Consider the following 23,480-nt stretch of genomic DNA (forward strand, 5'->3'; position numbering starts at 1 on the left):
AACAAGAAAGCTAAAAAAGAGAGACAGAGTGGAAAAAGAAAAAGAGAATGACATGAGCCATGGAACTGTTGTTGTTACTGTTTAGTTGGCTAAGTCAAAGCCCCTCTTTGTGACAGCATGGATGGTAGCCTGACAGGTTTCTCTGGCCATGGGATTCTCCAGGCAAGAATACTGGAGTGGGCTGCCATTTCCTTTTCCAGTGAATCTTCCTGGATCTGAGATCCAACCTGTATCTCCTGCACTGTCAGGCAGATTTTTTACCACTGCCATACCTGGGAAGCCTGATCCATGAGACGAAGAAAAGAAATCGGCACCAACTCTTCCTGAACAATCACAGGAGCCACACTTAGCTCACAGTGAGTGTCACAACTGTGCTGGGAGGAGCTCCAGGTGGGCAAGAGGACGCTGAGCTCAGCTACCCCAGGAGCACATCAGGGTCACATCTCCTAATAACACATGACAACAGCAGGAAGACTTGTCCACACCAGGGCTGTAAAATCCTCTTGTCCCCACAGAGCTGGGTGGGAAGGGAAGAGAAGCCGGCAGATGAGGACTGAACCCCGGGAGGGCCCCAGACAAGAGGGGTGACAGGGGCTCAGAGATCCTCCCTGGAGAGACCCGTGTACACCACACACTGGGCACTGCAGCCCTGGTACGACCCTGGGAGGTCATGACCCCGCAGCTGCTGTGAACCCAGGAGGACCCGCAGGAGGCCTGGGAACCTGACTCCTCTCCTGAGACACGCACCCGCTCCTGGTCCTGGAACAGGCTGAGAGGGTGGCCAGATGCTGCCCAGGACTCAGCCAGTTTACTGGGCAGCCCATGTGCCCCACAGCCCGCAAATGCTCCCTCAGCACCTCTGGATCCAGTTCACTCTCCCTGGGACAAGGGCCGCCTATGCTGGGCAGAGTGGGCAGTGAGGGGTACAGATCTGGCTCAGACCAGCAGGATGTCTGGATGGGCCAGGGTGGCCATCGGCTATCAGAGAGGGGCTTGAGGAGCAGTGTTCTGGAAATATCTTTCTCCATTTCCCTCTGAGTAAAGTCCTTTAAAAGCCTATGTGACAAGGACCCTCTGCCCCACTGGCTCTCTGACTTGTCTTCAGCTCCTGTCTCCCCACCTCACTAAACTCCACCCACATCAGCAGACTTGCTGGCCCTTAAATGTTCCATGAATACCCTTCCTTCCTGGAATGAGTGTTTTCTGTCCCAGAGAAATACAGGGAGCCACTGTCTCTATTTTCAAGGCTGTTTGGTACAAATGAAAAGTTGTGTGGGGTGAACGGTAGCTTGTGTCTCTGCCTAACAGAAGTACAGAAATGGGAAAGATTGTGCAGAATTTGGGAGAATGGCATTGAAATATGTATAATATCATATATGAAACGCCAGTCCAGGTTTGATGCACGATACTGGATGCTTGGGGCTGGTGCACTGGGATGACCCAGAGGGATGGTATGGGGAGGGAGGAGGGAGGAGGGTTCAGGATGGGGAACACATGTATACCTGTGGCGGATTCATTTCAATATTTGGCAAAACCAATACAATATTGTAAAGTTTAAAAATAAAATAAAATTAAAAAAAAGATTGTGCAGAATTATCTCAACAGACATTTACCCATTTCTAACAGTTAAATTCTCATGATTTCATTCACAGTCTCATTCTACATGAGACTAATGACTCAAGACATTTCTCATTTCAGTTATTGACATTTGTTGATATAACAATGTCTTTCTAAAGAATGTTCAGTAAAGTTTTGTGGAATGACCACTGAATAAACTCAAAATATGTAAGGATTCATCAAAATGCTGAGCATGAGCAGACAAATAAGAAATTACAAAAATAACTAAGATGTGCTGCTTGCTATACAGGAAGCAAAATATAATACTGGATTTTTTGAATCATATTTTTAGCTTACCAAGATACTTAGGCTATGTTTCAAAAGAAGTATACAACCTATAGATTGGAGTTTATATGTCTTTGTAAATGAACAAACACACATATTTGTCAAGTAAAATCACAATGTAAATGCACCAAAGGAAGTGTTTTTGAGTGGGCACAGCTTATCATCATTCCCTATCCTGTCCCTTTTCTATCTAAATATTCTGTCATATATCTGTATTATTTCAATCATCAGGAAAAAGAGTATTCTTACTTTGAAGTCTATGCTGTTTCATAAACAGTTTATTTTTAAAAGGAAAGGCAAGGTTTCAGAAAGTTCAGACACTTTATTTAAACTTCTCTTTCAGGCACAAAAATGTTCTTAACCACCCTAGAAGTATGAAGTTATCGAAGAACCACAGGGAGAGCTGAGAGTCAATATTATTCAGAGAATGGATGCTCAGGGTGACTGACACCACTGGAAGAGAAAGAGATATATTCATTTATGAACTCTGGCCTCATTATAACATAGTTTTATAATTAATATAATCATTTTCCCCTGATGTGAAAAGAATTAAACATTAAACATGTTCATTAGTCCCTGAAAGAATAGTGGGCTGCAGGCACTGTGCCCTTTGTGTTTCCTGGCTCCCTGGGCTCTGAGAGGAGGTACACCAGGCACAGGGATTAGGGGCACAAAGTAGTGAATTCATTCACCACAATGTTAACTGTGGGAATTTTACTGATGGGCTCTCCTGGGCCCCAGTCTCATTTCTGTTGATCAAGGATGGAGCCCTGGAGGAAACTTCTGGTTTGAGGTCTGCGGGAAGTACCTGGCTGACTCCTATGCTGGACGACTCCTATGCTGGACTGTCTTTCTTTTCAGTCCTGAAAAGAGGACTGACTGAAGCTTTTAAGAAGCTTAGTTCCCCTGCTCACCTGTCTACTACCAAAACAAAACAAAACAAAACAAAACTGTGTGTGTGAAACAGTCACTTACATTAGAAATTCATAATATCTTATATTTCTGTTGAGGCCATCGATTGCTTTCATGTCATCTGGACTCAGTTCAAACCCAAACACCTGGAAGGAAGGAACAATCACATTAACCTCTCCTGGAAGGAGCCGGCCTCCTCCAGGGCACTGGAAGACTTTTCAGCTGGATGGAGACAAGAAGAGTCAGGAAGACGTGTCTGTCCTCAGCTTCCAGGAGAACAATCTGGGCCCCTCTGACGAATTCTCACCTCTTCTTTCCACACCTTCTCCTACTCTGTCCACCTCACAAACATTACAGTGCATCAGTCCCTTATCTTTCTGAGTGAATCACTTGTGACAGAAAACAAACTAAAATTTGCTTTTTCCAAACACACTGCTTTAGACACTCCTGACTCGATACTGAACCTGAGCTGACACTAGACTGATTGCCTCTCCCCAACATGCCCTAAGGGTGACAGCATTCAGCTGAAGCAGTGTGGGAAGGAGGCTCCCCATGAAAGCCTGTTCAGGAATCTGATATGAAACTTGCTCATTATCTAATATAATAAATCTAACAAAACCTATATGTCAGTGCCTTAGTGGAGAAGACCCCTGTGTTGGGAAAATGTCCTGGAGAAGAAAATGGCAACCCACTCCAGCATTCTTGCTTGGAGAATCACATGGACAGAGGAGCCGGGTGGGCTACAGTCCATGGGGTTACAAAGAGTTGGACACAACTAAAGCAACTAACACTTTAGTGTAAACAGTTATGAATGAAAAGTCTTTAAAATATTAAAGAACACAAATTATTAAAAATTCACATCACAGTCATGAAAAGAAAAGCTTAATTTTCTAAAGAAATACATTTTCCAGAGTGATCTAGTGATTCAGTGCAACATGAACCAAAGTCTAAAACACAATCTTTTGTGGAAGTCAGTAAAGTAATACTAAATTTTAAATAAAAGAACAGCTAGTCAAGAGCAGTCAAGATATCCTTAAAGACAAATGTACCATTCTAAGGAAGAACACTTACTTTCCATTTTAAAAACACAGAACAGAAAACTGAATACTTAAATAGAAGAGAAGGGCCACAAATGTACTTATGGACACTTATTATATGACAGAGTTGATAATAAAAATCAATGAAATACACAGACACTTAGATTTCTATTTAAATAAAGAAACATATAGGCAATCATTTTTATACCACATTAAAAAAATCAGTTTCAGATATATTTTCGAATGAAATTTCAATGGAAACAGAAAAACAATTTTTCAGGGGACCATGCACCTGACCCTTGACATGGCCTGACCTGTAATTTCCAATGGAGACTGAAGTTTGCCAAAAGAAGTGGTGACTTATTTCTGAGCTGAGATAATGACATGGATTTTTTCCCTCTCCCTGGCTTGAAATTACAGCGCTGTCCTGAAATGAAAACCAAGTTAGTTGACCAGATTCTAGCCAAATATATATGAAAAACTACATGGAGAAGCATGCAGGCTCCTCTGACAAGTGCTAAAGCAGAACTGCCTAGCTGTACTGAACTGAACAGCAAATGCATGAGAGCCCAGCCAAGAAGACAACAGTTGAGCTGAGTGCAGGTGGAATCTCAAACCATAGAATCAAGAGACACATAACTGATCTCTGTGTTAAATCTGAAAACTGGAGAGAGTTTTCTGTACACCTATGCTTAAGGGTACAGTAATGCTCTGTTTCACAGAAAACAAATGAGAGACACCATGCAAAAGTGGACAAAGTCTTGAGAGGAACTTCACAAAGACAGAAACTCAAGAAGTTTAAACATATGAAGATGAAACCTTATTAGTATTCAGGAAAATGCAAAATAAAACCACTATGGTTTGGAGATGAAAGATTGCTGCCCTAATTTTTGTGCCCCAAAATTCACATGTGGATGGTGTTAGAAATGGAGCCTTTGAGAGGTGATTAGGTCATGATGGTGGAGCCTTTGTGATGAGATTTCAACAACATCATAGTCATATAAGAAACTTGGGAGAACTCTCCTTCCCACCTTAACTACATTAAAATACAAGAAGAAGCCTGGAGGAGGGCCCTCACCTGACCAAGAATGCACCCTGACCTCAGACCTCCAGCTTCAGAAATGTGAGAAGCAAATTTTCATTGTTTCTAAAACACCAAATTTGTGGCATTTTGTTAAAACAGTCCAAATGGCATAAAATAATCACATAATGCAATTTCATCCATTGAGAACGAAGATAAGAAGACATCATTTGTACAAGGTGATAGGATAAATTGCAGACCTAGCACTGAAACTAAAATCTCCATTTTCTGTCCAAATTCATTTTCTTGGACTGCAAAATCACTGAAGATCGTGACTGCAGCCATGAAATTAAAAGACCCTTGCTCCTTCTAAGAAAAGCTGTGACAAACCTAGGCAGTATATTAAAAAACAGAGGCATTACTTTACTGACAAAGGTCCATATAGTCAAAGCTGTGGTTTTTCCAGCAGCCATGTACGGATGTGAGAGGTGGACCGTAAAGAAAGCTGAGTGCCTAAGAACTGATGCTTTTGAACTGTGGTGTTGGAGAAAACTCTTGAAAGTTCCTTGGACTGTAAGGAAATTAAACCAGTCAATTGTAAAGGAAATCAGTCCTGAATATTCATTGGAAGGACAGATGCTGAAGGTGAAGTTCCAATACTTTGGCCACCTGATGCAAAGAACTGACTCATTGGAAAAGACCCTGATGCTGGGAAAGATTGAAGGCAGGAGGAAAAGGGGAAGACAGAGGATGAAATGGTTGGATGGCATCACCGACTCAGTGGACATGAGTTTAAGCGAGCTCCGGGAGTTGGTGATGGACAGGGAAGCCTGGCGTGCTTCAGTCCATGAAGTCGCAAAGAGTCATACATGACTGAGTGACTGAACTGAACAGAACTGAACCCTCTACAACCAGGCCACCTCTCCTGTTGCCACAGCAAGAGGAGAAAATCATCAGGAATACATACAAGGCATTAATGCACAAGGAAGAACCAGTAAATCATCTTGACTCAAGGAAAGTCTTGAGAGACAAAGAATGACCCTTTGGAATGAAGGATATTCCTTAGGAGCCCTCTACCCATAGCCCAACTCATCACATGTATGTTCTCTTTGAATCGCTTTTTGTTGTAACTCTTGGCCAGAACCACAACCCCACATTGTATCTGATAGTGAAGGACAACCAAAGCTGGAGTTCACTTGTGCTTTTTGGCAATGGCACAAAGAACCGGATCCTCCAAGAGAATGGGGTGGTTCACATTCACCTTGGAAAGAAATTCAGAAATCCAGAGGAGCTGAGACTAAGTATTCAGTCTGTGAGGAGTTTTCCCAGACAGATTAAGTAGGTGTCCTCTACACCAGTGCTTCACAAAATGTGGTCCATGGACCAGCATCATCAGTATCACCTGGGATTTTGTTAGAAATACAAATTTCATGGCTTAGCTGAAGACAAACTGAATCAGCATCTCAACTGTGTCACCTCCCATTCTGTGTTTACAAAACTCTGCAGGTATTTGGATGCATTATTGATCTGAGACCAGGATTGCTAAAGTTGTGGGTTTTTTCTTTAATTCTCAGAGGTTGTTTTTCTTCTATAATCAAGGGCATGAACAGAGAAACAGAAGGGAAAGACCAGGAATTTTTTAAATTTCACTTTCCTGCTGCTGCTGCTGCTGCTGCTGGTAAGTTGCTTCAGTCGTGTCTGACTCTGTGCAACTCCATAGATGGCAGCCCACCAAACTCCCCCATCCCTGGGATTCTTTAGGCAAGAACACTGGAGTGGGTTGTCATTTCCTTCTTCAATGCATGAAAGTGAAAAATGAAAGTGAAGTCGTTCAGTTGTGTCCGACTCTTAGTGACCCCATGGACTGCAGCCTACCAGGTCCTCTGTCCATGGGATTTTCCAGGCAAGAGTACTGGAGTGGGGTGCCATTGCCTTCTCTGTTCACTTTCCTAAGGCATTAATAAAAAGTAAGTAGTCTCAAAATCAGAGACATTTATTTCTTCATTATTTTTCTTTAGATATTTATAGAAGTGGTTCAAGTTTGTTTTTTTCTATCATAATAGACCTCACAATTGCATATTATTATCCCAATTTTACACATAAGGTAACTGAGGCTTGGAATTTCTATCTTTAGAAATGTTTTATTAGTTAATAACTACATAAATCATGACATAAGCTTCTGTCTCTGGTTCCAACTAGGGGATTATATATAGATTTTATTGCAGACATTTAATGATGAGTTTACAAGCTGTTCAGTTCAGTTCAGTTGCTCAATCACGTCCAACTCTTTGTGACCCCATGAATCGCAGCTACTACAATGTACAAAAAAATGGCTGGGCGATGGGAAATTAAAAGAAAAGAAAATATTCCATCCATCCCCTATCTCCCCTTTGCTTATAAGAGCTATCTGAGTACTGTATTTTAAAATATCTCATCAAAAATTGAATTTTAGGGAAACTCCCACTTGTCTTCAATAGGATTCAATATCATTCTTTTACTCCTTGTGATCCCAGCACACCATGGGCTAAAAGAACAATATCATGTGACTTGCAGAAATCCAACAATTTGCTATGATTGAGATAAGGATGACATTCCACCTGTAAAATGTCAACAGAGAAGAGTGTCAGATTATTTGAAAAGGTAGTATTAACATGACAGAGGCAGATTAAAAGTTTTAAGTGCCTAAAGGAAAGATTGCTACTTTAAATGTAAAATGGAAATATAAACATCTAGAGAGAAGTAGAGAAAAGTGTGTTTATACAGTTAATTTTATGACAGACCATGGATGGGAGAACCAGTCCAGGTTGAGTAATAAAAAGGTGTACTCTATATTTGAGTAGATATTCTTGGGTAAATGTTTTCTCTTCTGTTAACATCACCTCTAGCCTTTAACTTCACCCTCTAACCTGGATGACTTTAATCATCTCCAGCACATTTTCTGTTCTGTGCTCTCTGTTGAGACTCATAAAGGCTAAGACACCAAGACTAAGGATTCAGTCATCAGAACCCCACAAAAACACTTAACACTCATCTCAGCTGATTGGTTACTTTATTAATTTACTTCCCATTCAATGTTTTCAAGGCTTCCTTCCTATACACAGTTCATTCCAGGGCACTCTCCCATCCATTCTTGTCATCCTTTAATCTCAGGGAAACACCTCCTACCTCTAGCTCTAGATTCTATCCAAAATTCAGAAGGATGCCCTCCCCACCTTTTCCATCCAGATTACATAGAGATACTACTTTGGATTCTATTCACACCACCCAGACAGAGACCCTGCTCTCTAGAGTCCTCTGTCCCACAAAGGTCAGATGAACAGGAGAGAAGGACAGACAGACATCTGGCTCCAGTGTAAGAAGGAGGTTCTGAAGAGCAGGAGGGAGAGGAGTCAAGCTGCTCACCTGGTTGCAGACGGGCTTGTACTTGAGCCCCAGCTTGTTCATAATCTTCTCCAGCTGCTTGTGGTTGAAGTTGGACACCCCAATGGACTTGGTCAGCCCTGTGTCCTTACATTTCTCCAGGGCCTGGGAGGGAGGGGTGGTGAGCGGTCACTTGGAATGGGCAAGAACAAGAATAAATGTTGAAAAAATCAACAAACATGGTCACCATCAAGAATTAGCATTGAGTATCAAGAGGAAAAAGGGAAGAAAGTCATCACATCAGTTGAACAATTACTATTTCTGCCTTAAAAAAAAAAAAAAAAACAAAGAAGACATATCACATGGAAGGAAAGAAATGCCTTGTCTTCATTGTCCAAAATTCTCCATTTCATTCCTCTATGTGAACATTTCAGCAATGGTTTCCTCCCCTCAACCCGAGCATCCCAGCCCTTAGGTTCATGAACTGCTGAGTCTGATGGGCCACAGCCCATTCTCACAGGTGGAAGAAATGAAGGAGGTTTTCCCTCTCCTGGCTCCTCCACTGGTTCTCTCCTCCCTGGACTCACCTCCCACGTGTGACAGAGATCCAACGAATCAAATATCAATTTTCACTTTCCATCTTTTGGAAATAATTCCTCCCCTGGATGGAACAGAAGCAGGCATATTAGAGATGTGACAAAATAATTTCTCTTTAGCCAGGCTGCAAGGCACCAGGAATTAAATCTCCATGAGGTAGGTTTACAAATTTCTACATACTAATATTTGCAATGTGATTTGTGTATGGAGTTGTAAGCAATGTCTACAGGAAGGAGGCTTATTCTATTCTCTTATACTTATTATATGTTACAAAAAATACAATTTTTCTATGTTCTTAAAGGGACTTCCAGTGACTTCTGTGAATTTTGTCTGTTTCCTGTACTTGCCTCTCTTGAAATGTCTCTGGTCTGAGAATGGCAGTAAGTTCCATGCCATAATTTCCAGAATAAAAATTGCGAATGACACCTGGGCTAGATAATCAGGTTTCCTTTTCTCTTCAAGCATCAGATGCCCTACAGCAGGCATGTGAACCAACAAGGCTCTTGTTAGGCTGATATGGAATGTGGAAGATCCAGACATGCTCTCAAATATTCATGACCATGAGCCTTGGAATGCCTCCAAAATCACATTTGCCACCAATGGAAATGTTCAGTGAAAATATAGTAATGTAATGATAAGGGATAGAAAAAGGAGACATTTATGAAGAGTCCTGCAAATCCTCAAATCTCTCTGTGTCTGAGATTTGCAACTACATAGTCCACTAAGCTATTTTGCATCAGATGGCTTGAGTTGATTTCTGTAACTTGAAATCAAGAGTGCAAAGTAAACCTTTCCTTTTTTTAAATTCTTTTTTTTAAAATTGAAGGATCAGTGTTTTACAGAATTTTGTTGTTTTCTGTCAAACCTCAACATGAATCAGCCATAGGTAAACATATATCTCCTCCCTTTTCAAGCTTCTTCCCATCTCCCTCCAAATCCTACCCCTCTATGTTGATACAGTGCCCCATTTGAGTTTTAAGCAAAACATTCTTAATGACTAAGTGCAGTCTAAACATCTCATCGTAAAGTAGGGCAGGACTGTAGACAATGTCTCCCAATTCCCTATAAAGGTACAAGGTTTAGACTCACCCAAGAGGGAGCACAACCAAATCTGCTCAAGTTAAAAGGATGAAAGACAAGATGAAGTCATCATGTTCAATGTAGGGCAGTGTCATGCTCACCACGGCTTCACCAAACTCTTGGTTCATGAAATCCCCAGACACTTAGGAGTCATAACCAGGACTGTGTGCAGAACCCACCTATTTCTACTTCCTCAAGATTTTCAGGCAGAGACTCTAGATTATTAACTCCTTTGTCTGGGATGCATGTAACAGATTCAAAGAAACTCGGTAAATAGATGACCACAAATGATTATGTGGGGGATTCTACTCTAGTGTAATCATCCCTTCAATCTACTAAGAAAAACCTTAATTCAACCACCCATGCAAGTTGATGCATCTCCTTTTTTTTTAATTTATTTATTTTAGTTGGAGACTAATTACTTTATAATATTGTAGGGGGTTTTGCCATACACTGATATGAATCATCCATGGGTTTACATGTGTTCCCCCTCCTGAGCCCCCATCCCATCCCTCTGGATCACCCCAGTGCACCAGCCCTGAGCACCCTGTCTCATGCATCAAGCCTGGACTGGCAATCTGTTTCATATATGATAATATATATGTTTCAAGGCTATTCTCCCAGATCATCCCACCCTTGCATTCTCCCATAGAGTCCAGAAGACAGTTCTATACATCTGTGTCTCTTTTGCTGTCTCCCATACAGGGTCATTGTTACCATCTTTCTAAATTCCATATATATGTGTTAGTATACTGTATTGATGTTTTACTCTCTGGCTTACTTCACTCTGTATAATAGGCTCCAGTTTCATCCACCTCATTAGAACTGATTAAAATGTATTCTTTTTAATGCCTGAGTAATACTCCATTGTGTATATGTACCACAGCTTTCTTATCCATTCGTCTGCTCATGGACGTCCAGGTTGCTTCCATGTCCTGGCTACTATAAACAGTGCTGCGGTGAACATTGGTATATATGTGTCTCTTTCAACTCTGGTTTTCTTGGTGTGTATGCCCAGCAGTGGGATTGCTGGGTCATATGGCAGTTCTATTTCCATTGGTGTTTTTTTTTTTTTTTAATTTAAATTTATTTATTTTATTAGAGGCTAATTACTTTACAATATTGTATTCATTTTGCCATACATCAACATGAATCTGCCACGGGTGTACACGTGTTCCCAATCCTGAACCCCCCTCCCACCTCCTTCCCCATACCATCCCTCTGGGTCATCCCAGTGCACCAGCACCAAGCTTCCTTTATCCTGCATCGAACCTGGACTGGCAATTCACTTCTTACATGATATTACACATGTTTCGATGCCATTCTCCCAAATAATTCCCCCCCCCGCCTCTCCTACAGAGTCCAAAAGACTGTTCTATACATCTGTGTCTCTTTTGCTGTCTCCCATACAGGATTGTCGTTACCATCTTTCTAAATTCCATATATATGTGTTAGTATACTGTATTGGTGTTTTTATTTCTGGCTTACTTCACTCTGTATTATCGGCTCCAATTTCATCCACCTCATTAAAACTGATTCAAATGTATTCTTTTTAATGGCTGAGTAATATTCCATTGTGTATATGTACCACAGCTTTCTTGTCCATTCATCTGCTGATGGACATCTAGGTTGCTTCCATGTCCTGGCTATTATAAACAGTGCTGTAATGAACATTGGAGTACACATGTCTCTTTCAATTCTGGTTTCCTCAGTGTGTATGCCCAGTAGTGGGATTGCTGGGTCATATGGCAGTTCTATTTCCAGTTTTTTAAGGAATCCCCACACTGTTGTCCATAGTGGCTGTACTAGTTTGCATTCCCACCAACAATATAAGAGGGTTCCCTTTTTTCCACATCCTCTCCAGCATTTATTGCTTGTAGACTTTTGGATCACAGCCATTTTGACTGGTGTGAAATGGTACCTCATTGTGGTTTGATTTGCATTTCTCTGATAATGAGTGATGTTGAGCATCTTTTCATGTGTTTGTTAGCCATCTGTATGTCTTCTTTGGAGAAATGTCTATTTAGTTCTTTGGCCCATGTTTTGATTGGGTCGTTTATTTTTCTGGAATTGAGCTGCAGGAGTTGCTTATATATTTTTGAGATTAGTTGTTTGTCAGTTGCTTCATTTGCTATTATTTTCTCCCATTCTGAAGGCTGTCTTTTCACCTTGCTTATAGTTTCTTTTGTTGTGCAGAAGCTTTTAATTTTAATTAGATCCCATTTGTTTATTTTTGCTCTTATTTCCAATTTTCTGGGAGGTGGGTCATAGAGGATCCTGCTGTGATTTATGTCAGAGAGTGTTTTGCCTATGTTCTCCTCTAGGAGTTTTATAGTTTCTGGCCTTACATTTAGATCTTTAATCCATTTTGAGTTTATTTTTGTGTATGGTGTTAGAAAGTGTCTAGTTTCATTCTTTTACAAGTAGTTGACCAGTTTTCCCAGCACCACTTGTTAAAGAGATTTGTCTTTTCTCCATCGTATATTCTTGCCTCCTTTGTGAAAGATAAGGTGTCCATATGTGTGTGTATTTATCTCTGGGCTTTCTATTTAGTTCCATTGATCTATATTTCTGTCTTTGTGCCAGTACCATACTGTCTTGATGACTGTGGCTTTGTAGTAGAGCCTGAAGTCAGGCAGGTTGATTCCTCCAGTTCCATTCTTCTATCTCAAGATTTCTTTGGCTATTCGAGGTTTTTTGTATTTCCATACAAATTGTGAAATTATTTGTTCTGGTTCTGTGAAAAATACCTTTGGTAGCTTGATAGGGATTGCACTGAATCTATAGATTGCTTTGGGTAGTACACTCATTTTCACTATATTAATTCTTCTGATCCATGAACATGGTATATTTCTCCATCTGTTAGTGTCCTCTTTGATTTCTTTCATCAGTGTTTTATAGTTCTCTATATATAGTCTTTTGTTTCTTTAGGTAGATATATTCCTAAGTATTTTATTCTTTTCATTACAATGGTAAATGGAATTGTTTCCTTAATTTTTCTTTCTGTTTTCTCATTGCTAGTGTAAAGGAATGCAAGGGATTCCTGTGTGTTGATTTTATATCCTGCAACTTTACTATATTCATTGATAAGCTCTAGTAATTTTCTGGTGGGGTCTTTAGGGTTTTCTATGTAGAGGATCAAGTCATCTGCAAACAGTGAGAGTTTTACTTCTTTTCCAATCTGGATTCCTTTTATTTCTTTTTCTCTCTGATTGCTGTGGCCAAAACTTCCAAAACTATGTTGAATAGTAATGGTGAAAGTGGGCACCCTTGTCTTGTTCCTGACTTTAGGGGAAATGCTTCAATTTTTCACCATTGAGGATAATCTTTCCTGTGGGTTTGTCATATATAGCTTTTATTATGTTGAGGTATGTTCCTTCTATTCTTGCTTTCTGGAGGTTTTTTTTTTTTTATCATAAATGGATGTTGAATTGTGTCAAAGGCTTTCTCTACATCTATTGAGAAAATCATATGGTTTATATCTTTCAGTTTGTTAATGTGGTGTATTACATTGATTGATTTGAGGATATTGAAGAATCCTCGCATCCCTGGGAAAAAGCCCACTTCGTCATGATGTACGATCTTTTTAATATATTGTTGTATTCTGTTTACTAGAATTTTGTTAAGGATTTTTGCATCTATGTTCCTCAGTGATATTGGCCTATAGTTTTCTTTTTTTATGGCATCTTTGCCTGGTTTTGGTATTATGGTGATGGTGGCCTCATAGAAAGTGTTTGGAAGCTGACCCTTCCTCTTCAATTTTCTGGAAGAGTTTGAGTAGGATAGGTGTTAGCTCTTCTCTAAATTTTTGGTAGAATTCAGCTGTGAAGCCGTCTGGTCCTGGGCTTTTGTTTGCTGGAAGACTTCTTATTACAGTTTCAATTTCCATGCTTGTGATGGGTCTATTAAGATTTTCTATTTCTTTCTGGTTCAGTTTTGGAAAGTTGTGCTTTTCTAAGAATTTTTCCATTTCTTCTAAATTTTCCATTTTATTGGCGTATAGTTGCTGATAGTAGTCTCTTATGATCCTTTGTATTTCTGTGCTATCTTTTTTGATTTCTCCATTTTCGTCTCTAATTTTGTTGATTTGATTCTTCTCCCTTTGTGTCTTGATGAGTCTGGCTAATTGTTTGTCAATTTTATTTATCATCTCAAAGAACTAACTTTTAGCTTTGTTGATTTTTGCTACGGTCTCTATTGTTTCTTTTGCATGTCTGCCCTAATTTTTAAGACTTCTTTCCTTCTACTAACCCTGAGGTTCTTCATTTCTTCCTTTTCTAGTTGCTTTAACTGTAGAGTTAGATTATTTATTTGACTTTTTTCTTGTTTCCTGAGGTAAGCCGTTATTGCTATGAACCTTTCCCTTAGCACTGCTTTTACAGTGTCCCATAGGTTTTGGGTTGTTGTGTTTTCATTTTCATTCATTTCTATACATATTTTTATTTCTTTTTTGATTTCTTCTGTGATTTGTTGGTTATTCAGAAGCGTGTTGTTTAGCCTCCATATGTTGGAATTTTTAATAGTTTTTTTATACTGTAATTGATATCTAACCTTACTGCATTGTGGTCAGAAAAGATGCTTGGAATAATTTCAATATTTTTGAATTTACCAAGGCTAGATTTACGGCCCAGGATGTGACCTATCCTGAGGAAGGTTCCGTGTGCACTTGAGAAAAAGGTGAAATTCATTGTTTTGGGGTGAAATGTCCTATAGATATCAATTAGGTCTAGCTGGTCCATTGTGTCATTTAAAGTTTGTGTTTCCTTGTTAATTTTCTGTTTAGTTGATCTATCCATAGGTGTGAGTGGGGTATTAAAGTCCCCCACTATTATTGTGTTATTGTTAATTTCCCCTTTCATACTTGTTTGCATTTGCCTTACATATTGTGGTGCTCCTATGTTGGGTGCATATATATTTATAATTGTTATATCTTCTTTTTGGATTGATCCTTTAATCATTATATAGTGTCCTTCTTTGTCTTTTTTCACAGCCTTTATTTAAAGTTTATTTTATCTGATATGAGTATTGCTACTCCTCCTTTTTTTTTTTTTTTTATCTCCATTTGCATGAAATGTATTTTTCCAGCCCTTCACTTTCAGTCTGTATGTGTCCCTTGTTTTGAGGTAGGTGTTTTGTAGACAGCATATATAGGGGTCTTGTTTTTATATCCATTCAGCCAGTCTTTGTTGGTTGGGGCATTCAACTCATTTACTTTTAAGGTAATTATTGATAAGTATGGTCCTGTTGCCATTTACTTTGGTGTTTTGGGTTTGAGTTTATACGTGCTTCCTGTTTTTCCTGTCTAGAGAAGATCCTTTGGCATTTGTTGAAGAGCTGGTTTGGTGGTGCTGAATTCTCTCAGCCTTTGCTTGTCTGTAAAGTTTTTGATTTCTCCTTCATATCTGAATGAGATCCTTGCTGGGTACAGTAACCTGGGTTGTAGGTTTTTCTCTCTCATCACTTTAAGTATGTCCTGCCATTCCCTTCTGGCCTGAAGAGTTTCTACTGAAAGATCAGCTGTTATCCTTATGAGAATCCCCTTATGTGTTAATTGTTGTTTTTCCCTTGCTGTTTTAATATTTGTTCTTTGTGTTTGATCTTTGTTAACTTGATTAATATGTGTCTTGGGGTGTTTCACCTTGGGTTTATCATGTTTGGGACTCTCTGGGTTTCTTGGACTTGTGTGACTATTTCCTTCCCCATTTTAGGGAAGTTTTTGACTATTATCTCCTCGAGTATTTTCTCATGGCCTTTCTTTTTGTTTTCTTCTTCTGGGACTCCTATGATTTGAATGTTGGGGCATTTCATATTGTCCCAGAGGTCTCTGAGGTTGTCCTCATTTCTTTTATTTCTTTTTTCTTTTTTCCTGTCTTCTTCATTTATTTCTACCATTCTATCCTCTACCTCACTTATCCTATCTTCTGCCTCCATTATTCTACTGTTGGTTCCCTCCAGAGTGGTTTTGATCTCATTTATTGCATTATTTTTTTTATTAATTGACTCTTTTTTATTTCTTCTGGGTCCTTGTTAAACATTTCTTGTATCTTATCAATCCTTGTCTCCAGGCTATTTATCTGTAACTCCTTTTTGTTTTCAAGGTTTTGGATCATTTTTATTATCATTAAAGTCTTTTTCAGGTAGACTCCCTATCTCCTCCTCTTTTGTTTGGTTTGGTGGGCATTTATCATGTTCCTTTACCTGCTGATTATTTCTCTGCCTTTTCATCTTGTTTAGATTGCTGTGTTTGGGGTGGCCTTTCTGTATTCTGGCAGTTTGTGGTTTCTCTTTATTGTGGTGGTTCCTCCCTGTTGGTGGGCTTGGACGAGTGGCTTGTCAATGTTTCCTGGTTAGGGAAGCTTGTGTTGGTGTGCTGGTGGGTAGAGCTGGATTTCTTCTCTCTGGAGTGCAATGCAGTGCCCAGTAGTGAGTTTTGAGGTGTCTATGGGTTTGGTGTGACTCTGGGCAGCCTGTATATTGTATATCAGGGCTATATTCCTGCATTGCTGGAGAATTTACATGGTATGTCTTGTTCTGGAACTTATTGGCTCTTGGGTGGTGCTTGGTTTCAGTGTAGGTATGGAGGCTTTTGGATGAGTTCTTATCATTTAATGTTCTCTGAAGTCAGGAGTTCTCTGGTGTTCTCCGGATTTGAGCTTAAGACTCCTGCCTCTGGTTTTCAGTCTTATTCTTACAGTAGCCCCAAGACTTCTCCATCCAAACAGCACTTATAATAAAGCTTCTAGGTTAATGGTGAAAAGATTCTCCACAGTGAGGGACACCCAGAGGTTCACAGAGTTACATGGAGAAGAAAAGAGGAAGGAGGGAGATAGAGGTGACCAGGAGGAGAAGAGGGGGAATCAAAAGGGGCGAGAGCAATCTAGCCAGTAAACAATTCCCTATGTGCTCTCCATAGTCTGGAACCCTCAGAGAGGTTCATGGAGTTACATAGAGAAGAGATGAGGGAGGAAAGAAATAGAGGTGAGCAGGAGGAGAAAAGGGGGAATCAAAAGGAGAGAGATAGATCTAGGCAGTGCTCAGTTCCTTAAGTGTTCTCTACAGCCTGGAACACCCACAGAGATTCACAGACTTGGCTTGAGAAGAGAAGGGGGAGGGAGGAGATAGAAGTCACCTGAGGGAGAAAAAGGAGAGTCAAAGGGGGAGAGAGTAATCAAGCCAGTAATCACACTCCTAAGTAAAAATGGGTACTTAAGATTGGACTCTTAAATGTACAAAATTGATAACAAATACTGTAAAGCAAAGATTAAAAATCTAGAGTAGAGGATAGACTCTCAAAAATACAATATTCAAAATAAACAAACAAAATAACAAAAAGTATAAGAAATATATATGAAGTTTGCTTTAAAAATAGGGTCTTTTTGCCTCCTCTAGGCGCCAGCCGCCTTAGGCCCGAGCGAGAGCAGACTGCGGGCCGGCGGCCGCAGCTGTAAAAAAAAAAAAAAAAATAGGGTCTTTTTTTGCAAGGAATAGTAGGTTCTAAAAATGAAAATTAAAGGAGTAATAGAGGAGTTAAAAAAAAAGAAAAATAATTTTTAAAAATTAAAAAAAATGATAATAGTAAAAATATATCTAGGAATTTCTCTGGTGCTGTTGTGGGCAGTGTGGGGTCAGTTCAGTTTCAGATAGTTCCTTGTTCCAGCTTATACTTTTCAAGATCTATAGGCCCCTTCTAATGTAATAGGTGTTAAACTACAGGGATTTTAATCTGTTGCACCTGTCACTTCCAAAGCAGTTCTCTGTTTATTTGGCTTCTCCTGTTCTGCAGGTGTCTTCAGTGTCTACTTTCTGCCCTGACACAAGGGGGCAAAGGTGGTTTCTCGTTTAGGCTCACTTGTTCATTCGTGCTGTGGGGAGAGGGGAGCACTGCAAACAAATACCACTGGCATTTGTGGGGAGTGCTTGCAGTGTCTCGGCCACACTGGCTTTGTCCAAGCTCATTGTGTGTGTGGTTTCCCAGACTACACTTCTCAGGCTTCAGGTTGCTCTGCAGGGAGTGGGCCCTGGGTTGCATGCAATTCCCAGGTCTAAGCCACTCCGGTTCAGATTCTCGGGTACTCCACAAAAGCGCAGACTCAGTTGGGCCTGCGTTTTGTCCCGTTTCCGTGTCTGAGCAGCTCAGGTGACCAGGTGCGTGGGGAGCACACTCTCCTTAGGTGCAGTGCATCTTATCACCTCCCTGGTCCTAGCTGCTCCAGTTTCCAGCTGCACCCATCTCCCATGTGCCCTGTGTCTCTTCTGGGGAACTGATCTCTGGCTGCAACCCTCCCAGTGGATGTTAACCGTCCAGAATCTCAGGAAGTCTTCGGCTAAAAACTGGAAGCCTGTTCCCATTTTGGTAGGGGATGCCCTCTCTGGGGCCGAGTTTGCCCCTTTCCGGCTCTGGCAGGTGCCCGCCTGGCCCCTGCCTCCGGCGGGGGATGGGTCAGTCCACAGCCGACTAGCTCTTCTCTGATATTGGCTCAGTCCTTTGTTCTGTGAGCAGCCTGGCAGTGCCTTAGGTTAGGGCTTTTTGTAGGATAGTTCTCTCTTCCTCTTTTTCTCTCTCTCTCTCTGGCTATCCCACAGTTTAGGTTGCTATCTCATGTTAGCTCTCTCAGATTGCCCTCAAGGCATTCAGGCCCAGTCCTTACCCTAAGCAATGCCACCTGCTCCTCTCCGTTCACACCCCCCCACCCCTACCCCACCCACCCCACCCCACCCCTGCTTGCTGGTGGTGGATGTGAGCGTTTGGGGTACTTCTCTGCTCAGAGTTGCCTTTAGGCATGTAATCTGTGGGTTTTATTTATTTATTTTTCTTCCTGGTTATGTTGCCCTCCAAGATTCGAAAACTTCCCCCAGACCTGCTGGTGAGAGGGTTTCCTGGTGTTTGGAAACTTCTCCTCTATTAAAACTCCCTTCCTGGGATGGATCTCCATCCCTAACTCTTTTGTCTCTCTTTTTATCTTTTATTTTTTGTCCTACCTCCTTTCGAAGACAATGGGAGGCTTTTCTGGGTGCCTGATGTCCTCTGCCAGCCTTCAGAAGTTGTTCTGTGGAGTTTGCTCAACGTTCAAATGTTCTTTCAATGAACTTGTGGGGGAGAAAGTGGTCTCCCCTTCCTATTCATCTGCCATCTTAGGACCGCCCCCTCCTGACACACATTCTAACACAAGATATAACATTGATCTGATCACACAAATTTCCAACCTTTGCAGCCAGTGGATAACGAATAATATAGAGATCGACATAGTCCAGTTGAGGAGTTTTCAGTGACTTTTCCAAGGCTGGTCTGACCAACTCTGATTGAAGCAAAGTACACCAAAGCTGCAAATAGTAAAGAATGGAAATTTTATAAAACATTCTTAGTAAATTTTCATTTGGTCTTACCATTTGGCTTCTGATATTACTTCCTTGACCAATGATGGTAATGTGCCAATTCTTAAACACTGAACACCAAGGATTTCTAATACCTTAAGAATATACCAAGAAGCATAGTTCACCAATCAACTGCTCACCAAACAAATGATCCTATATATAAAACAGTCCCCTGGGCACATTCACTAGCACACATGTTCACACACACAACACACAACACATTTGAAGTGTAGAATATATCATCTCTCTTCACAGTGCCATCTGCAATCTTGCTTCGAATGGCCTGGCCAATGTGCTCTTCATTTTTGTACACATGAGCATAGTCAATATAGTGAATTTGGTGACTACAAGAGCTTCACTCTTAGGAACATACATAAGCAACAAAGGTAGAAGTTGAATATCCACATGATTAAGAGATTGCTAGCACAAGCTTTGATCTTCCAAATCAATGTTTCTCCATGTCTTTGATTAGATATGTATGTGTGGTGCTGAACCTGGACAGTTTACCTGAATGTTCCTGGTCAGATTTTATTTTTTATTTATTTATTTTTATATACACACCCAGTAACCCTTACATCCCTAATGATCCATGATTGATCACTGGCATCAGAGGACCCTAAGCCAACCTCCAGGTTCAGTGGATCCAAAGAACTCAGCATAAAGTTGTGGTCATGAATATGATTTATACTATAAGATAGTTGAAGCAAAATCAACAAAGGTATAAGGTACATGGTAAAGACAGTAAATTACAGGAGATAGAGACAGGGAGTAAGGTCTGTTGCAATCCATAGGATCACAAAGAGTTGGACATGACTTAGTGACTGAAAAGCAACAATAACAAAAAGCATCAAGAAACATGGTGAAAGCTTCTAAGACCACTGTCTACCACTGAAGCACCAAATGGAATACACCAAATATAAACTGTATCTATTCAAGGTGTACAAAGTGATGTTCTCATATAAGGATCCATTGTTTATGATCACCAAAATCAAGCTATTTAGCAGATCCCTCATTTCACTTACCTTACTTTAGGGGGTTTGTAAGAAGACTTCACATCTACTCTCTACAAAATCTCAGGGTATCACCCATTATTTTTAATTATTGTCATGGTGTTGTCCATCAGGTTACCAACTTATTCATCTTATAACTCAAGTTCTAGACTGTTGACCAATATTTTTCCATTTGTCGCAGATTTATCTCCAGCTTCTGGTCTTCATTTCTCTACTCTTTGTTTCTATAAGTTACACTATTTTAGATTTCACCTACAAAGAGACTCCCCTGGTGTTTCAGATGGTAAAGCGTCTACTTACAATGTGGGAGAACCGGGTTAGATCCCTGGGTCGAGAAGATCTCCTGGAGAAGGAAATGACAACACACTCATGTACCTTGCCTGGAAAATTCCATGGACAGAAGAGCCTGGTAAGCTACAGTCCATGGGGTCCCAGTGAGTCAGACACGACTGAGTGACTTCACTTTCACTTTTCACAAAGAGATCATGTACTATTTGTCTTTTTATTTCTGGCTTACTTCACTTAGCTAAAGTTCTCTCAGTTCACCTGTGTGGTTTCAAATGGCAGGACTAACGGTTTAAATGCTGAGTAATATTCCATTTATTTTACATGTGTAGAATCTTTTCTATTACAAGGAGTTAGATAATTGGTGTAACCACCCTCTGTTGGGTTCAGTCCTGGTCTTTCTTAAACATTCTGGCATTCGGAGAATGTACTGAGGAATGGACTAGTGAGCTTCAGTACTAACCTGGACACTTTACTCCCTGCACCCTACTTTGCACTAGAAAGTCCTGTCTTCTCTTTCCAAAATGCCTCTGAATATTTCCTTCTAATTTCCAAATGAAAAAAGTGAGATGCAAAGTTTCAGGATCAGACCTTGTCACTACTACATTCTCTAAAGACAAGATAGACAGCAAACTTTCTGGCTTCAGGTCTAGAAACTTGTCCGCTAGTCCCTTTTCTGTCCAAGCACTGAAAACTACACTTTAATAAAAAGACATTACAACACCCAAGGGATGCATTACAAAACCTGGCCTGTAAGATGGTAGCTTATCCCCTCAAATGACACTATATTTTGCATTAGAAGTTTCCCAAGCAGCAACCAAAGTACAAGGCAAAACACAGCTGGAGTGTCTTGCCTGGCACCTACCAGGTACCCCACGGTAGAGAAGCAATTCTCTCCAATTAGTTCCTATTCACCTCATCCTTAGGACTTTCCATCTCAAATACTTCTCTGGGTCATGCTTTTTTGGAAGGAGGAAGAGTTCTGGAATAAAACATACAGAGAAACCTGACCATTGCAAAAGCTCTCAAAGCAAAGCAGTTGACAGTCAGTGATCTTGACAGCCGAGTCTCACCACTTCTGCCAAGCTGGGAAAGAGGTCGAAACTGGAGGGGAACCCAGGGTAATCTGCCGGTGAGCACAGCCTCAGACCCTGAAGCAGAGTGAAGACTAGGTGCTCTCTCCCCTTTCACAGGGCATGGTCCTAGCCTGATTAGTGGAATCATGTGACCCTCCCAGAGTCACCCAGGAACTCAATGCTTGACAACCCAAGTCCCTTCTGCTCATGTTACATCCACTACTATTTATACCTCAACCCCAAATCACCTCTGTTATCTCTTTAGTTTCAGCGCTGCCAAATCCCAGGAAAGGAATGAAGTGGCTGTCACTTAGCTTCACTCTCTGGCCTCTAGGATACATTGCTCATTTCTAATCTGATAAGCAGACTGATGTTTTCTTCTGCCTTCACAGGTTACAAATAACAGGAAGTTAACACCCCAGTTGACTGTCCAATGTTAGCAGATACATTGGAGGAGGAGAAGGATTAAACCAGTGCCCACTGAGTAAGAAGAGAATTGAAGCCAGTTACATTTTTTTTATCAGAAAGAAAAACTTAACTTATATAAAGATGAAATGTGCCAAACAATTATTGACCAAACTTTACACAGAAACCTCCACACGCCAGTCATTTCACTTTTCTAATTATGAAGCCCACTTTTGATCAAACATCAGTTGAATCAACTACTTCATAGTACAGAAAGACACACTAGTCACACAACTTAAAAGTGTTGATTATTACTGTTACTGCTAAGTCACTTCAGTCGTGTCCAACTCTGAGTGACCCCATAGACGGCAGCCCACCAGGCTCCCCCATCCCTGGGATTCTCCAGGCAGGAACACTGGAGTGGGTTGCCATTTCCTTCTCCAATACATGAAAGTGAAAAGTGAAAGTGAAGTTGCTCAGTCGTGTCCAACTCTTAGCGACCCCATGGACTGCAGCCTACCAGGCTCCTCCGTCTATGGGATTTTCCAGGCAAGAGTACTGGAGTGGGGTGCCATTGCCTTCTCCGTTGATTATTAAGCACTTTCCAAAATGTAATCTCTTAGTAGAGAATCAAAATGTGAAACAAACCAAATTTGCCTTTTAAATTTTCCAGCAGCAAAATTATTTTGCTTTACACACCTATGGTGGTAGAGGTACAGTCAGTAACTCATGTCTGACTCTTTTACAACCCCATGGACTGTACCCTGCCAGGCTCCACAGTTCACTGAATTTCCCAGCTAGAATACAGGAGTGGGTTGCCATTTCCTACACCACAGTATCTTCCTGATCCAGGGATCAAACCAAAGTCTCTTGTGTCACTTACATTGGCAGGTGAATTCTTACCACTGGGCCACCTGAGAAGCCCTTACAGACCTGACTAGGGTGAAATTCTGAAAAGGACACTAAAACCAGACAGTTTGGCAAAGTGTTTATTGGCATTAATCATTAACAATGTTTTGATACCATGTGCAGGTTCAAACAGACTCTTGAGTATTTATACCTTGTACTACACTACATAACTTTTTAGAGTACTCTTATAATGTTACCAGTACATATTTTACACAGTTTGTTTTCATGCTAAATATTATTCTTAAAATAAAAACCTATAAACAACTGAAATTGCAACAAATTTGGGAAGAGTAAGGGAAATCATGATGCACTGGTACAGGGGATGTTGTGAAGAAAAATTCATTTTATCACATAGAGTGATGTCAGCAAAATAGTGAGCTAGGAGGAGTGAAGTACCTCTTGGAAAGAGAAAGCAGCTGAAAAATGTCGTAGGAGTTCTGGGAAACAGTCAAAAAACCATCTACAGCAGCAACGTGAATGCACAACTAGGAAAGATCCAGAACTGTGGAAGGAC

The 23,480-nt window shown here is 40.6% G+C and overlaps 1 pseudogene; it reads right to left on the reverse strand.

The window, feature by feature from the left end:
- Window positions 1-5,881: 5,881 nt before the first annotated feature.
- On the reverse strand, window positions 5,882-21,993 carry LOC147360789 (aldo-keto reductase family 1 member C4-like; annotated as a pseudogene).
- Between the last annotated feature and the right edge of the window lie 1,487 nt (window positions 21,994-23,480).

Source organism: Bos grunniens, chromosome 13, assembly GCF_055505025.1.
Source record: "Bos grunniens cultivar Pamir isolate PY7600 chromosome 13, Bosgru_T2T1.0, whole genome shotgun sequence".
NCBI classification, from domain to species: domain Eukaryota; kingdom Metazoa; phylum Chordata; class Mammalia; order Artiodactyla; family Bovidae; genus Bos; species Bos grunniens.